The following is a 17,425-nucleotide window of genomic DNA, read 5'->3' as shown; positions in this document are numbered from 1 at the left end:
GATATTAAAATGTTTCAAAAGAAAATTGGTATCAACAATTCTTGTAAAAAGAAAAAAACATGAAAAAAGAAATTTTCTTATTTTTAATACGTTAAACATTTAAGAAAAACAAAAAACCTCTTTTGGGCATCAGAACATAGATGTACACCGCAGGGATGGCACAGGTGTGGCTGCAACAAAAACCCTGGCAGTTTAACCACTTGCTGCTGACAGAAACAAACATGGCATCTAAGAAGGTTTGGTAGAGTTTTGCTGAATGTCCCTCCTCCCCCACGTTCTTGATAGTATGGGGCCTCCTAGTTACTACGATATATAAATGCCTAATAATGGTGCCTGGGCCTTTAATGTACAAAAGTCTATTAGGGCCGGGCCCGAGGTGGCATTCAATAAGTTACTTTTTAAAGTGCCCATACACATTAGACTAAAGCTGCATGAAAGTTGGTTGACTATATAATATATTTGGGGGCCTGAATTTCAGAGGCTAATCTGTTTGTTCTTCCTGTAGATAATCCTCCACTAGAGGAGTCTGGAGGTGACTCTCATACAGACCACAGGAAAGCTGGAATATTTGTGTGATTGGGGGAGTCGGGAGAGATGGCTGAACGGTCATTTGGCAGACAGCTAACACTTATCTCATGTGTATGGGGCCATTAGTATTACAGTGACAGTCAGTGATGATACACAGCACTACAGTAGTACAGTGCATTATCTGAGCAATCAGAGGCTTGTATGTTGTATGATCGCACTAAGGAGAGTTGTTTAACCCCTTAACAACATCTGACGTACTAATACGCGTCTGTGCCCTGGGACTTAAGAGCCAGACCCGTATTAGTACGTCATGGCGATCGCGCGCGCACACAGGCTGTGCGGGCGCGATCGCCGCCGGGTGTCAGCTGATTGTCACAGCTGACACCCGGTACTATGTGCAGGGAGCGGTCCTGCACCGCTCCCAGCACATTAACCCCCGCGATGCTGCGATCGAAGTCGATCGCGGCATTGCGGGGGCAAGGGGAGGTGATCGACGATACTCACCTCCTCTTCCGGCTTCCAGCGCAGTCTGCAAAGGCTTCCCGGGTGTTGCCATGACGACTCGATGTCGTCATGACAACATCCGGGTCACCAGAGAGCAGGAAGATTGCTTGGACATGCGCAGTGCATCTCCAAGCAATCTTCACACTGTGCACTTCTGACAGCCTGCATGGCATAGGGATGGTGCTGCATTCCTGTGCCATGCAGGCGATCAGAGAAAAAACAGTGAAAGTCCCAGAGTGGGACAAAGTAATAAAGTGTATAAACTGTGTGAAAGTGGAAAAAAAAAAAAAAAAAAATGTGCAAAAATATAAAAAAAAAAAAAAAAAAAATACACCAAAAATAAAAATATAATGTACCCATCAATAAATATTATTATAAAAAAAACAAAAACAATAAAAGTACACATATTTGGTATCGTCGCGTCCGGAACAACCTGACCTATAAAACTGTCCCACTAGTTAACCCCTTCAGTGAATACGGTAAAAAAAAAAGAAGCAAAAAACAATGCTTTATCACCATACCGCCAAACAAAAAGTGGAATAACACGTGATCAAAAAGACGCATATAAATAAAAATGGTATCGCTGAAAACGTCATCTCGTCCCGCAAAAAACAAGCCGCCATACAGCTCCATCAGCCGAAAAATAAAAAAGTTCTAGCTCTCAGAATAAAGCGATGCTAAAAAATATTTTTTTCTATAAAATAGCTTTTATTGTGTATAAGCGCCAAAACATAGAAAAATGATACAAATGTGGTACCGCTGTAAACGTACTGACCCGAAGAATAAAGCTACCTCATCAATTTTACCACACGCGGAACAGAATAAAAAAAAAAAGAAAAAAAACAATTCCTGAATTGTTGGTTTTTGTTTATTCTGCCTCCGAAAAATCGGAATAGAAAGCGATCAAAAAATGTCACGTGCCTGAAAATGGCACCAATAACAACGTCAATTCATCCCGCGAAAAACGAGCCGTCACATGACTGTCTGCCAAAATGTGGAAAAATTATAGCTCTCAAAATATGGCGATACAAGAACTAGATTTTACAAAAAATGCGTCTTTTAGTGTGTGACAGCTGTCAGTCATAAAAACACCATATGATTCTGGCATTGCTGTAATCACACCGACCCGAAGAATAAAGTCGTCTAATCACTTATACCGCACAAGGAACGGCACCAAAAATAAACTCTTGGGTTAGGATTGGGCTAGGGTTAGGGCTGGGTTTGGGGCTAGGGTTGTGCTGGGGTTAGGGCAGGGTTTGGGGCTAGGGTTGTGCTGGGGCTAGGGTTGTGCTAGGGCAAGGGTTGTGCTAGGGCTAGGGTTGTGCTAGGGTTAGGGCTGGGGTTGGGATTTTTTTCAAAAGTAAGAAAAAAAGATGACGATATGGCGACTAGTGTTGAGAGCAAGTGCTCGCTACTTGAGTTTGCATCGGGTGCTCTGGTATGCATTGAGTATCGTGGGTATTTGAGTGACATGCTCGAGTCTCTGCCCCATATGCTTCGCGGCCAAAAAACTTTACGGGGATTGCCTGCCATGCACGAGCGATCCCCGCATGTTTTTTTTTGGGTGTCTAATAACCGTGAAACATGCGGAGCAGGGACTCGAGCATGTCACTCGAGCACACGCTGTACATGGTGCATACCTGAGTACCCGATGCCTACCAGTATGGAGATAGAGGGTGCCATGCCTACCAGGATGGGGATGGGGATGCCATGCATTGCATACCAGAATGGGGATTGGGGTGCTGTGCTTACCAGGATGGGGATTGGGGTGCCGTGCATACCAGGATGGGGGATTGGGGTGCCATGCATACCAGGATGGGGGATTGAGGTGCCATGCATACCAGGATGAGACATGCATATCAGGATGAGGGATTAGAGGGGCCATGCATACCAGGATGAGGGATGAGACGGGCCATGCATACCAGGAATAGGGATGAGGGGTGCCATGCATATCAGGATGAGGGGTGCCATGCATACCAGGAAAAGGGATGAGGGGTGCCATGCATATCAGGATGAGGGGTGCCATGCATACCACTAAAAGGGATGAGGGGTGCCATGCCTACCAGCATGAGGGGTGCGATGCATACCAGGATGAGGGGTGCCATGCATACCAGGATGGGGATTAGGGTGCCATGCCTACAAGGATGGGGATGGGAGTGCCATGCATTGCATACCAGAATGGGGATTGAGGTGCTGTGCATACCAGGATGGGGATTGGGGTGGCATGCATGCCAGGATGGGGGATTGGGGTGGCATGCATACCAGGATGGGGGATTGGGGTGCCATGCATACCAGGATGAGGTGAGACATGCATATCAGGATGAGGGATTAGAGGGGCCATGCATACCAGGATGAGGGATAAGAGGGGCCATGCAGACTAGGAAGAGGGATGAGGAGTGCCATGCATATCAGGATGAGGGGTGCCATGCATACCAGGATTGGGATGAGGGGTGCCATGCATACCAGGATGGGGATGATGGGTGCCATGCATACCAGGATGGGGATGAGGGGTGCCATGCATACCAGGATGGGGATGAGGGGTGCCATGCATACCAGGATGGGGATTAGGGGTGCCATGCATACCAGGATGAGGATGAGGGGTGCCATGCATACCAGGATGGGGATGAGGGGTGCCATGCATTCCAGGATGGGGATGAGGGGTGCCATGCATCTCAGGATGGGGATGAGGGGTGCCATGCATACTAGGATGGGGATGAGGGGTGCCATGCATACCAGGATGGGGATTGTTGGGGTTCCATGCAGGATGGGGGATTGGGATGCAATGCATACCAGGATGGAGGGATGCCATGCACAGCAGGAGGGGGATGAGGGCCACGTATAACAGGAAGGAGGGGGCCATATATACCAGGATGGGGGTTATTAACAGAATTGGGGGACATTACCCCTATAACAGTGTCAGCAGCAGACCCCATTTTTTGCTTACATTTTTTTTTCTATAGGTGCGTCTTATGGTCCGGTGCGTCTTATAGTGCGAAAAATATGGTACGTCACTGGCTGAGATGTATCTGTACGACTCCTCACTGGTACTCTCAAAGTACATTCAATGAGGGCTACACGCTCCTTGCTGCGGCATTTCATCTTCAGTTCTTCATAGGAGAACTCATGTCCCAGTTTGGCGACACTGTAGCTTCCTCTCCAGACAATTGCTTGCTTAAATCCTGTTAGTTTAAGATAAGGAATCGTCCTTATCATTTCCCTTCCACTGACATCCCCACTATCATCATGGGTGACTTCAACATCCCCATTGACACTTCCCTCTTAGCTGCCTCTAAGCTTCTATCTCTCACTTCCTCTTTCGGCCTCGCTCAATGGTCCTCCACAGACACGCACAAAGATGTACACACTCTGGACCTCATCTTCACCCGCCTCTGTTCCCTATCTAACCTCTCTTACTCACCTCTTCTTCTTTCTGACCACAACCTACTTACATTTTCTTCCCTCTCCTCTCCATTTGCACAATCCCCACTCCACAAACCTGCACACCCTCGCAGAAATCTTAAACACCTTGATCTACATTTACTTTCCGAGTCTCTTCTCCCTCTTGCAAACATAAGTTCCTTACACAATGCAGATGCTGCCGCTTTATGTAACACCACTATATCTGCATCTCTCAAATCGGCTTCCCCTCTCAGACATACCAAAGCTCACAAAATTAACAGGCAACCCTGGTACACTAGCCTGACTAAAGAACTGAGGCGGGCTTCCAGAGTTGCTTAGCGGAGATGGAAAAGATCCCATTCCAAAGAGCACTTCATCGCAATCAAACAGTCCCTCACTAATTTCAAGTCCACACTCACTGCAGCAAAACAAACATACTTCTCATCTGTCATAGCTTGCCAGTCTCACAACCCTAAACAGCTATTCAACACTTCCAATTCTCTCCTCCATCCCCCAGCACATCCTCCCTCTCCCATCATCTCAGCTGAAGATTTTGCCTCATTCTTCAAGCAGAAGATTGATAACATCAGAGAAAGCTTTGGCCGACAACCCCCCCAGCACCTGCTCATATCTACTCAGCCCTTCTCCTCCAAAACCAGCTTCTCCATCATCACAGAAGATCAACTTTCCGCTCTACTCTCAAGATCACATCTCACCATAATGACTGCTCATTCTCCCTAGTCCCGCAAGCTAGCTTCCCCGGGGTAACCTTGGACTCTGATCTCTCCTTCAAACCACATATCCAAGCCCTTTCCACTTCCTGCCGAATCCAACTCAAAAATATTTCCCGGATCCGTACATTCCTTACTTAATAATCTGCAAAAACCATAGTCCATGCCCTCATCATATCCTGCCTCGACTCCTGCTCTGTGTGGCCTCCGTTCTAACACTCTCGCACCTCTCCAATTTATACTAAACTCTGCTGCCTGACTAATCCACCTGGTCCCTGGCTATTCCCCAGCGTCTCCCCTCTGGCAATCCCTTCACTGGTTACCCATTACCCAGAGACTCCAGTATAAAGCCCTACCCATGACATACAAAGCCATCCACAACCTGTCTCCTCCATACATCTGTGACCTAGTCTCCCGGTACTTGCCTACACACAACCTCCGATCCTGACAAGATCTCATTCTCTACTCCACTCTCTGCTCTTTGTCTCTGCTATGCTCTCGCCTTGGAATCTGAATTCCCACTGCTATTATATCTTTGTTTTCCTTCAGAACGTACCATCTGATGTCTACCTTTGGTCACACAACACCATATCAATTCAAGCCACCAGGTAGACCAAAAATTTGTATTTCTCACTTAATTATCCCTATCTGACTCATCACCAGGAAATTGTGCTCCTGTATGCCCATGTTGCTCAGAATTAGGCTTCAACACAGTATAATGGCACCCACAAAGTATGATGGCCCCCACAGCCCCTCATAGAGTATTATGGCCACAATAGCCTACTAAACAAAATGAGGACACGCACTCAATATGGAGGCCATTAAAGTCCATCAAAGCACCCAACACAGTTTAATGGCCCCCACCCGCCGCCCACTCTGTATGAGAGCCCCAAAGGCCCTTCACTTAATATGATGCCCCCATAATTCTTGATATTAAGAAAAAAAACACACACACACACACTCTACTCAACCAACCCCGTTCCGGTCTGTGCAGTGTGAGTACTGAGGCTCCATACTACAGGTGTGATGTAGTGACATCCTTGTGTCTGCAGTGCACAGAGACTCAGATTCACAGGCGAATGCTGAATGATGGATCAGTGAGCTTTCGATTTCCTGATTCATTAACCTATTCAATGTATTACCGTCACGGGAATGTGTATATAGCTGAAATTTTGATGATTGGGAAGGAGAGGGTGCCCGTTGCTGACCCACACCGAGCCCTCTCAATTCACCGGCATTATAGTGGCTACATGGGCTGCCACTATGGATGATATGCCTTTGCCTATCCAACTATTGTGTGGTAAATATCTCATAGATTCTGGGTTCATTAGTATCTGCACCAAGAAAGGTGCTGAGTTTTTATTAATTGCCGTGGGGTAGTCTGTGAGATGGGTGGTACAAAATTGTGTGTCTAATGAGCAGTACTGTGGGAAACCTCCGCCCCCCAAATTAAAATATATGCACTAAAAACTGGACTAACAACATATATATACTTAAAACTAGCAAAACTACAAGCTGAATGGCTTACCCTATCCTGTACCTAAACAAAGCTGTTACAGCCTAAGTGCAGAGTTTGGCACCCTACGAGATGACAATAGCATCCCCACTCACCGGTGGCTGTCCCTCAGAAGCCCTAGATAACCTTGATATACACAAAAAAATAAAGGGAACACTCAAATAACACATCCTAGATCTGAATGAATGAAATATTCTCATTGAATACTTTGTTCTGTACAAAGTTGAATGTGCTGACAACAAAATCACACAAAAATCATCAATGGAAATCTGATTTATTAACCAATGGAGGCCTGGATTTGGAGTCACCCCCAAAATTAAAGTGGAAAAACACACTACAGGCTGATCCAACTTTGACATAATGTCCTTAAAACAAGTCAAAATGAGGCTCAGTATTGTGTGTGGCCTCCACGTCCCTATGTGACCTCCCTACAACGCCTGAGCAAGCTCCTGATGAGGTTGCGGATGGTCTCCTGTGGGATCTCCTCCCAGACCTGGACTAAACTCCTGGACAGTCTGTGGTGCAACGTGACGTTGGTGGATGGAGCGAGACATGATGTCCCAGATGTGCTCAATCGGATTCAGGTCTGGGGAACGGACGGGCCAGTCCATAGCTTCAATGCCTTCATCTTGCAGGAACTACTGACACACTCCAGCCACATGAGGTCTGGCATTGTCCTGCATTAGGAGGAACCCAGGGCCAACCGCACCAGCATATGGTCTCACAAGGGGTCTGAGGATCTCATCTCGGTACCTAAAGGCAGTCAGGCTACCTTTTGCGAGCACATGGAGGGCTGTGTGGCCCTCCAAAGAAATGCCACCCCACACCATTACTGACCCACTGTCAAACCGGTCATGCTGAAGGATGTTGCAGGCAGCAGATTGCTCTCCACGGCGTCTCCAGACTCTTTCACATCTGTCACATGTGCTCAGTGTGAACCTGCTTTCATCTGTGAAGAGCACAGGGCGCCAGTGGTGACTTTGCCAATCCTGGTGTTCTGTGGCAAATGCCAAGTGTCCTGCTGCACGGTGTTGGGTTGTGAGCACAACCCCCATCTGTGGAAGTCGGGCCCTCGTACCACCCTCATGGAGTCGGTTTCTAACCGTTTGTGCAGACACATGCATATTTGTGGCCTGCTGGAGGTCATTTTCCAGGGCTCTGGCAGTGCTCCTCCTGTTCCTCCTTGCACAAAGGTGGAGGTAGCGGTCCTGCTGCTGGGTTGTTGCCCTCCTACGGCCCCCTCCACGTCTCCTGGTGTACTGGCCTGTCTCCTGGTAGCGCCTCCAGCCTCTGGACACTACGCTGACAGACACAGCAAACCTTCTTGCCACAGCTCGCATTGATGTGCCATCCTGGATGAGCTGCACTACCTGAGCAACTTCTGTGGGTTGTAGAGTCCGTCTGATGCTACCACGACTGTGAAAGCACAACCAACATTCAAAAGTGACCAAAACATCAGCCAGAAAGCATTGGTACTGAGGTGTGGTCTGTGGTCCCACCTGCAGAACCACTCCTTTATTGAGGGTGTCTTGATAATTGCCAATAATTTATATCTATTGTCTATTCCATTTGCACAACAGCATGTGAAATTGATTGTCAATCAGTGTTGCTTCCTAAGTGGACAGTTTGATTTCACAGAAGTTTTATTTACTTGGAGTTATATTCTGTTGTTTAAGTGTTCCCTTTATTTTTTTGAGCAGTGTATATATAAAAAAAACACTGATACATTAAATAGGACCACGTATGTCTCAAGGTATATGTAAAGGAAAGGGTATGGTACTCTTCAGAGAACGTTTCAACAATCCACCTCAATGGGTTTCCCCAACAGGTTCATCAGGAGACTTGATTCAGGGATGTTAATTCATGATGTTTAGCATAGTGTGTCTAATAGCCAGGTGTCCATGTTTAAAAATCCCACTTCATCCAAAACCCCTCCACAGACTAGGAGACCCATTCCCTTTCCTAGAAGTGAATTGTCATAGGATATACAGAATGGAGTCTTGTCTACAATAATGTACTGCGCTTGAGCTTCTTCTCATGCGCGAGAGGTCCGATAATGTCCATCTCCTAGTGTGCACGTCCGGAAGTGACGTGCTATAAAGTTTAATGGCAGATAAACTGATTGCTGCTACGTACCCTTCACTGCGCATGACCCAAGTTATGCATTCCATGCCAGAGAGCATCTAGGGTCATTGTCTGCGATTGTGCATGTCCAGATGTATCCGGACGCATACTGAATCTGGATTGCATTCCTCCCATATAGAAAAGTCCTGTCTCTGAGATCAGCATCATGGGAGACTAAAAACAAGTATTGCACATCCTCTCATCATGCAATAGGCATGTAGATCTACTTTATCACTACATAAAATATGGGATGGTGGCCCACAGTATATTCCTAAATGGCCAAATCTGACCCTTATTACATAATTGGAGATATACAATGATCACCACACTTGTTAGTTACTAAATAGTATAATTGGGATATAACTGATAAGAAATAATTCTGATATAGAAGCTCAGATATCTTGATGAAGTAAAACAATATGTGAACCCGATTCACAGGGAACTGAGTAGAAATGGGTAGAGTATAAAATCAAAAAGTGTAATTCAGAATATGGATGTATTCACACAAAACAGGCATAGGAAATTTGCTCGTCAATCCAGTCTGGAAATCCACTCACTTTCCTTTTTGAGGATACATCTATTGTGATCACCTCCTCTGACACTGTGTTTAACCATCGCAATGATAGAAAAGGAGATGTTTCTGGTTTCACCTCGATGTGCACTAATTGGGGTGTCCTGACCATGGCATATATTACCCAAATGCCCCCTCCCCCTAGACTGCCTCTTGGTCATGCATACATAATCTAGGAGACAGGTGCATGTGGCCATATATAAAAGTCCTGAGGTTTTACAGCTGGAATAATCCCTCTGGAGAAAGGTTTCACCTGTAGAGGAACTCGAAGAAGATTTCATGGTCTCATCCAATTACATGTACAACTTTATCCACATCTAAAGAAACCGCAGACTCTTCTATCTAGCCATGTCTCCTTGGTTGCAGGTTTTTATAGAAACTATGCACTAAACGGTCTCTAATTGACCGACCCTTTCTGAAAGTTATTGTGGGAGTAAATCACGCAGCACCCTCAGGTCCAGGTTGGTCAGGGTTTTCTGAGAATATTAAAGATATTGTCACTCTGATTCTCGTAAGTTCCTATTACTTGTGTTATCCCATATTTTTCTTGCTCTCTTGGTTAGGTATGGAGGAGTGTCTGTCTCTCCCGATTTTCTGCAAACAATCGTGTGGAATCCAAAATGTACTGTGGATACCTTTTTCCATGAATCTGGTGTTCATGTCTATTGCCTGTATATTAAAATCTGTGACATTAGAGCAGTTTCTTCTCAACTATAAAAATTGGCCCTTGGGTATTCCTCTTTTTATGGGGATGGGGTGGTGGTTATCCCACTTCAATAGTTTATTAGTGCTTGTAGGTTTATGGTAGATGAGTGTCCCTAGGGTCCCATCCCTTTCAATCTTGATTAGTATATGCAAGAAAGGCAACTGGTAATATTTAAACTCTGATATAAATCTCAGGCCCACTCTATGGATATTGAGTTCCTTGACAAATTCAAGAAACTTTTCACTCGTTCCTGACCAGATGATAAAAATGTCGTCAATATATCTATGTCATACCCCAATATATGAATGCCATCACTTATGATCATCTATGAATATTGTGTTTTCCTCCCACCAGTCCAGGAATAAGTTAGCATATGAGGGGGGCACAGAGGCTCCCCATCGCAGTACCCCTGAGCTGGTGGAAGTACTTCCTGTCAAAAAGAAAGAAGTTATGAGTAAGAGTGAATTTTAGAAGATCCTCCATGAAGTCATTATGTCTGCTACACTCTATTAATCTCGATTTCAAGAAATGTCTTACTCCTCTGATACCATCCTCATGCGGTATATTACTGTACAAAGCCTCAATATCTAGTAAGGCCTGCTCCCCTACATGCATGTGTACATGCTCGAGGGTCTATATGTAGGGGAGCAGGCAGAGGGAAACCCATTTTCCAGAGGGATTATTCCAACTACAGGACTTCAGGCGATACTGCGGGAACATTATACTGTGTGGGGGCATCATACATACTGCATAAGTGGCATAATGGGGGCATTACACTGTGTGTGGGCATCATACATCCTGCATAAGGTACATAATGGGTGCATTACACTATGTGGGGACATCCTATATACTGTATAAGGGGCATAATGGGGGCATTACACTGTGTGGGGGCATCATACATACTGCATAAGGGGCATAATGGGGGCATTACACTGCAGGGCCAGTAAAGGGGTCCTGTACTATGAGAACAATACGTTTCCTCCCTTCCTGTCTCCATAGTTGGGTCGTATGTATCTATTACAGGAAACAGAACAAAAACCTTATGATTCTTATAAAGGGGCAACACAAGACCCCAAAAGAGTCTCCGTGTTGAAGGGGTTAATGCCCCCTGCGCCCTGTAATGGGGGATCTCCACATACCTCCACCTGCAGAGCCGCCACCACATATATGGCTGCTCTGTGTGCACAGGAGCTGTGATGAGGTCACAGGAGGGGAGGAGTCAGGGGTCACATGATCAGGGGCCTCAGTGGATGCAGGACTCTGCTGTGCTGGTTGTCATGGTGCTGGATGAGCTGAAGTTTATGTGTGGGGTCAGGAGGGGTTTACAGTGTGGATGTAGCAGAGCCGCGTGTGTACGAGGCGTACGGAGCGGAGCCATGTGTGTACGAGGTGTACGGAGCAGAGCCGTGTGTGTACAAGGTGTACGGAGCGGAGCCGCGTGTGTACGAGGTGTACGGAGCGGAGCCGCGTGTGTACGAGGTGTACGGAGCGGAGCCGCGTGTGTACGAGGCATACGGAGCGGAGCCGCGCGTGTACGAAGCGTACGGAGCGGAGCCGCGCGTGTACGGAGCGGAGCCGCGCGTGAACGAGGCGTACGGAGCGGAGCCGCGTGTGTACGAGGCGTTCAGAGCGGAGCCGCGCGTGTACGAGGCGTACGGAGCGGAACCACGCGTGAACGAGGCGTATGGACCGGAGCCGTGCGTGTACGAGGCGTACGGAGCGGAGTCGTGCGTGTACGAGGCGTACGGAGCGGAGTCGCGCGTGTACGAGGTGTACGGAGCGGAGCCATGTGTACGAAGTGTACGGAGCGGAGCCGTGTGTACGAGGCGTACGGAGCGGAGCCGCGCGTGTACGAGGTGTACGGAGTGCAGCCGGGTGTGTACGAGGTTTACGGAGCGGAGCCGTGTGTACGGAGCGGAGCTGCGTGTGTACGAGGTGTACGGAGTGCAGCCGGGTGTGTACGAGGTTTACGGAGCGGAGCCGTGTGTACGGAGCGGAGCTGCGTGTGTACGAGGTTTACGGAGCGGAACCGTGTGTACGAGGTGTACGGAGCGGAGCCTCGTGTGTATGAGGTGTACAGAGCGGAGCCGCGTGTGTACGAGGTGTACGGAGCGGAGCCGCGCGTGTACGAGGTGTACGGATCGGAGCCGCATGTGTATGAGGCGTATGGAGCGGAGCCGTGTGTACGAAGCGTTCGGAGCGGAGCCGTGTGTACGAGGCGTACGGAGCGGAGCCGCGCGTGTACGAGGAGTACGGAGCGCAGCCGGGTGTGTACGAGGTTTACGGAGTGGAGCCGTGTGTACGAGGCGTACGGAGCAGAGCCGCACGTGTACGAGGTGTACGGAGTGCAGCCGGGTGTGTACGAGGTTTACGGAGCGGAGCCGTGTGTACGGAGCGGAGCTGTGTGTGTACGAGGTTTACGGAGCGGAGCCGTGTGTACGAGGTGTACGGAGTGGAGCCTCGTGTGTACGAGGTGTACGGAGCTGAGCCGTGTGTGTACAAGGTGTACGGAGCGGAGCCGCGCGTTTACGAGGTGTACGGAGCAGAGCCGCGCGTGTACGAGGTGTACGGAGCGGAGCCGTGTGTACGAGGTGTACGAAGCCGCGTGTGTACGGAGCGGAGCCGCGCGTGTACGAGGTGTACGGAGCGGAGCCGCACGTGTCTGAGGCGTGCGGAGCCGTGCGTGTACGAGGCGTACGGAGCGGAGCCGCGTGTGTACGAGGCGTATGGTCGGAGCCGCACGTGTACGAGGCGTACGGGGTGGAGCCGCGCGTGTACGAGGCGTACGGGGCAGAGCCGAGCGTGTACAAGGTGTAAGGGGCGGAGCTGCGCGTGTACAAGGTGTACGGAGCGGAGCCTTGTGTGTACGAGGTGTACGGAGCGGAGGCGCGTGTGTACGGAGAGGAGCCGTATGTGTACGAGGTGCACGGAGTGGAGCCGCGTGTGTACGAGGTGTATGGAGCGGAGCCGTGTGTGTACGAGGTGCACGGAGTGGAGCCGCGTGTGTACGAGGTGTATGGAGCGGAGCCGTGTGTGTACAGAGTCATGTGTGTACGAGGTGTACGGAGCAGAGCCGTGTGTGTACAGAGCCGTGTGTGTATGAGGTGTACGGAGCAGAGCCGAGTATGTACGAGGTATACGGAGCGGGGGCGTGTGTGTATGCAGCTGAGCCATGTGTGTATGGAGCGGAGCCGTGTGTATGCTGTATACAGCTGTATACTCCCCAGGTTCGGTCGGAGACACCGCGGCTCTTTATCAGACTGTAGAAGAACTGACTCTGGACACTCGGTAAAACTGCGCTCGGACGTCTCTTGTTTCTCGCACAGATATTGATAACATAAGATGGAGTCAGACGAACCCTCCTACAAAACCTGATAACAAAGTCATTACTACAGGACTGGATGAGAAAGGGATTTATTCTACAAGAAACGCTGGGGCCACAAATGAGAGAATCCGGGCCCCGTGGCTGGATACTCCGGGCCCCCAGCGTGTTAGGACCAGACGGGGTCTTTGTCCCTGGAGCTTCTCTGCTCAGTATAATGAGACTCTGATCTTGTTCTTATAAAGAGGGTTGGAGTAAAATAGAAGCTGCTGAATATGAGGACTTTGTCTGAGCTCTATGTCCTTGTGTACAGAGCTATGGAGATAGCGCTATTCTCTGTATAATAGATGTGATGTCGCTGGAGCCCTAATATTCCTGTACAGGGGTCTCTGTAGTACAGTGTCCATTTTAGGATATCAAAATCAAATATCATTCTGATGTCAGTTTGAGGCTAAATACCATGACTGACAAGTGACTTTTACAACTCTAATAATAATGAAATAATAATATTCCTAATAGGATTTGAGCCATTATACTGTAGCTTCAGAGGCTGATGCCTTACCATTGAGCTATCCTGTCTTGTCTTATGAGATCAACCATGAAAATACTCAGGATGACTAAAAGTCATTGTGATTCTGAAGTTTGAAGTAAGTCACACATCAGACTTACACATCAGAATCACACATCATTTGAAATTGTCTTGCTTGCAGCCTGTGCATAAGTCCCAATGAGTTTCAATCAGGTTTGCACTGAAGATCATATAACCAAATATAACTGTTAGGTTTCTTCAACTGAGGTAATATCTCAGTGGTTAGTGCACTGGTTTCTGGACACAGAATTTTGGGCTCAAGTCCCATCAGCGAACAGTGACTTTTTTTTATTATTATTATTACAGTTGTTAAAGCCACTTAAAGTCACTAGTCAGAATCACTTGACAGACAGGGTATTTCATTCTGATGTTTGATTTTGATATCTGATCATGTCCTAAACTGGACACTGTACATGTGTGTGATGTCACTCCTCTCCTCCCTTTCTGGGTGTTTGTAAAAGGATAAGAGAGGATGAAATTTAGGATCACAGTGTGGAGCCATTTTGTTGGTGACTGCCAGTGACACTGACAGTGTCACCGAGGACTGCCGGCAGCACCAATTCTGTTAGTGCTGCTCTCTGTATCATACGCTGGGGTTAGACACTGTCGTGGTAGCCCTTCCAAGAATTTAGATTGAGATAATTATCTCCAAATCTGCCATTTTTGGTTCAAATTAAATAAATAAATAAGATGCATCGGAGAAATAAAATAACACACATCCAGTGTCTGAGTGTATAATTCTAGTCTGCCCTCAGACCCCAAGCAACACAGGGGCGGAACTACCGCCCGTGCAGCCGGTTCATTGAACGGGGGCCCCGAGGGAGAGGGGGCCCCTCCAGCCTCCAGCAGGGCCGCCATCAGGGCATGACTGCCCTGACTCCAGTATGGGGCCCGGCCGGTAGGGGCCCCCTCGGAGCCCCCCTCTTGTGCGTCTCTCTCCTCATGGGGCCCCCGGCCCCATGCTAAGCGCCGGGTCCAGGACATCTTAGCGCTGCGCTGCTGCGGCAGCGCCTTCATGATTCCTCTGACTTCCGGTCATGTGACGGCGCCGTCACATGACAGGAAGGCAGGAGAACCTGGTGTCAGCGATTTGGACGAGCGCCAGGATTCTGCAGGGATCGCATGGGGGTAAGTATAACAAGTTTTTTGTTTTTTTTAAATACAAGTAACTAGGAGTGGGGGGAATGGGAGATGCACATGGGGGGGGGAGAGATGAGAGATGCACATGGGGGAGGGGAGAGATGAGAGATGCACATGGGGGGGAGGGGAGAGATGAGAGATGCACATGGGGGGGGATGAGAGATGCACGGGGGGATGAGAGATGCACGGGGGATGAGAGATGCACGGGGGGGTGAGAGATGCAGGGGGGGGTGAGAGATGCACGGGGGGGTGAGAGATGCACGAGGGGGGGTGAGAGATGCACGGGGGGGTGAGAGATGCACGGGGGGGTGAGAGATGCACGGGGGGTGAGAGATGCACGAGGGGGGGTGAGAGATGCATGGGGGGGTGAGAGATGCACGGGGGGTGAGAGATGCACGGGGGGATGAGAGATGCACGGGGGGTGAGAGATGCACGGGGGGGTGAGAAATGCACGGGGGGGTGAGAGATGCACGGGGGGGGTGAGAGATGCACGGGGGGGGTGAGAGATGCACGGGGGAGGGGTGAGAGATGCACGGGGGGGTGAGAGATGCACGGGGGGTGAGAGATGCACGGGGGAGGGGTGAGAGATGCACGGGGGAGGGGTGAGAGATGCACGGGGGAGGGGTGAGAGATGCACGGGGGGGTGAGAGTGAACGGAGGGGGATGAGAGATGCACGGGGGGTGAGCTGCACATGGGGGGGATGAGAGCTGCACATGGGGGGGTGAGAGATGCACATGGGGGGGTTATGTTTACATAACTTTGTTGCCTTATGAAGGGCAGGGGGGGCCCCCAAAAATTTCTTGCACAGGGGCCCACTACAGTCTGTGACGGCCCCTGAAGCAACAAGTACTTTATTACACCCCCAGAAGAAATGGGTGGCTAACATTGCCTAAGAAAGTATTTTAATTGGAAATAACAGTCCTTGAAAGCAGCTCTGTCCAATTTACTATACTTTTAAAAACAAAGAAGGAAAGCTTAACACGAAGACAGCTCTATATTTCATACATTGCCGTGTTATCGCTTTTATGAGCGATAAGCAGAACCAGGTCAAGGCAAAAATAGCTGTAGTTCATGAGGAAAAAGATAAACAACTGACATCAGAGCAAACTCAACCAAATCCTAAACCCATATTAACATCTAGGAACAGAGATTGCACTGAACATAGAGGTAAAAGGATCACACAAAGGAACAATATTGTTATTTTTGTGGTATACCTGGACACTTGAAGCAGCAGTGCAGGAAATTTTGAAGAGCAGAATCAGAGGCAGGTACACCAGGAACAGTTAAGCTTGGAAGGAAAAACAGACTCATACCAAAATCATCCATCAAACCTTCCGCCCCTCCATTCCATTTTCCCACATCCCCTCACACTGACAATACACAAACACAGTCACCATAAGCTCCATTATTCGGACAGACCAGAGAGATGACAGTGAAGAATGTGGGGACCCCCAACCAAAACCAGATGCTCAGCCCCCCTAATGCCACCCCTTCCTTAACAATACAATAATGTAACTCTTACAACTGGATGGGTGAGGATCGGTCACAGCTTTATTAACTCTTTATACTCATTCCATTAGAAAGGCATTTTATTTCCAAAAATAATTCCGCTTGTTGCTGCATGCCCTGTGTCTCCACACCGGAAAGTTGGCCAACAAGAATAACTTTCCAACATGTCCTTTCCATTTCAGGCCGCTGTGACTTGAAAAGTTTATGATTGTCCTTCTTGCAGTCTTCACATCAGGGAGGGTGGGTGGGACGTTCGACTCCGGGACCAACAAAGAAAGGAAGTAACGTGGGATGTCCCGGTGTTTATGTATCCATGGGATGGCTTGTAGCAGCCGTCCCTTTCGCTTCATTGGACCCTTCTGGGGGCTTCAGGATCACTGGTCAGTAAGGGGCAGCGAAAGGGGGTCACCAATCGCCACGGCCCGGGGAGGGGCCACCACAGTCAGTGACTCCCTCCTTATTTAATATGGAGTCTACCAGACTGTGGGGACCCCCAACCAAACCCAGACGCTCAGCCCCCCTACCGCCACCCCTTCCTTAACAATACAATAATGTAACTCTTACAACTGGATGGGTGAGGATCGTTCACAGATTTATTAACTCTTTATACTCATTCCATTAGAAAGGCATTTTATTTCCAAAAATAATTACGCTTGTTGCAGCACGCCCTGTGTCTTCACACCGGCAAGTTGGCCAACAAGAGTAACTTTCCAACATGTCCTTTCTATTTCAGGCCACGGAGGATCCTGCATACTCGTAGGCAGGACTCCGACCCCCTCCCATCA

At 48.7% G+C, this 17,425-nt stretch overlaps 1 protein-coding gene across 1 annotated transcript in view; it reads right to left on the bottom strand.

Annotated features, from left to right (window-relative positions):
• Positions 1 to 11,277, bottom strand: part of LOC141229251 (uncharacterized) — a 28,801-nt gene extending 17,524 nt beyond the window's left edge. Inside the window, exon 1 of the mRNA XM_073667440.1 lies at positions 11,219 to 11,277. The gene's annotated coding sequence lies outside the window, so the exon portion shown is untranslated. The remainder of the gene's footprint in view (positions 1 to 11,218) is intronic.
• Positions 11,278 to 17,425: the final 6,148 nt, after the last annotated feature.

This window comes from Phyllobates terribilis, unplaced genomic scaffold (assembly GCF_046119375.1).
Source record: "Phyllobates terribilis strain yellow unplaced genomic scaffold, ASM4611937v1 Scaffold_470__1_contigs__length_1423970, whole genome shotgun sequence".
Taxonomy (NCBI): Eukaryota; Metazoa; Chordata; class Amphibia; order Anura; family Dendrobatidae; genus Phyllobates; species Phyllobates terribilis.
This window is presented reverse-complemented; position numbering and strand designations above follow the sequence as displayed.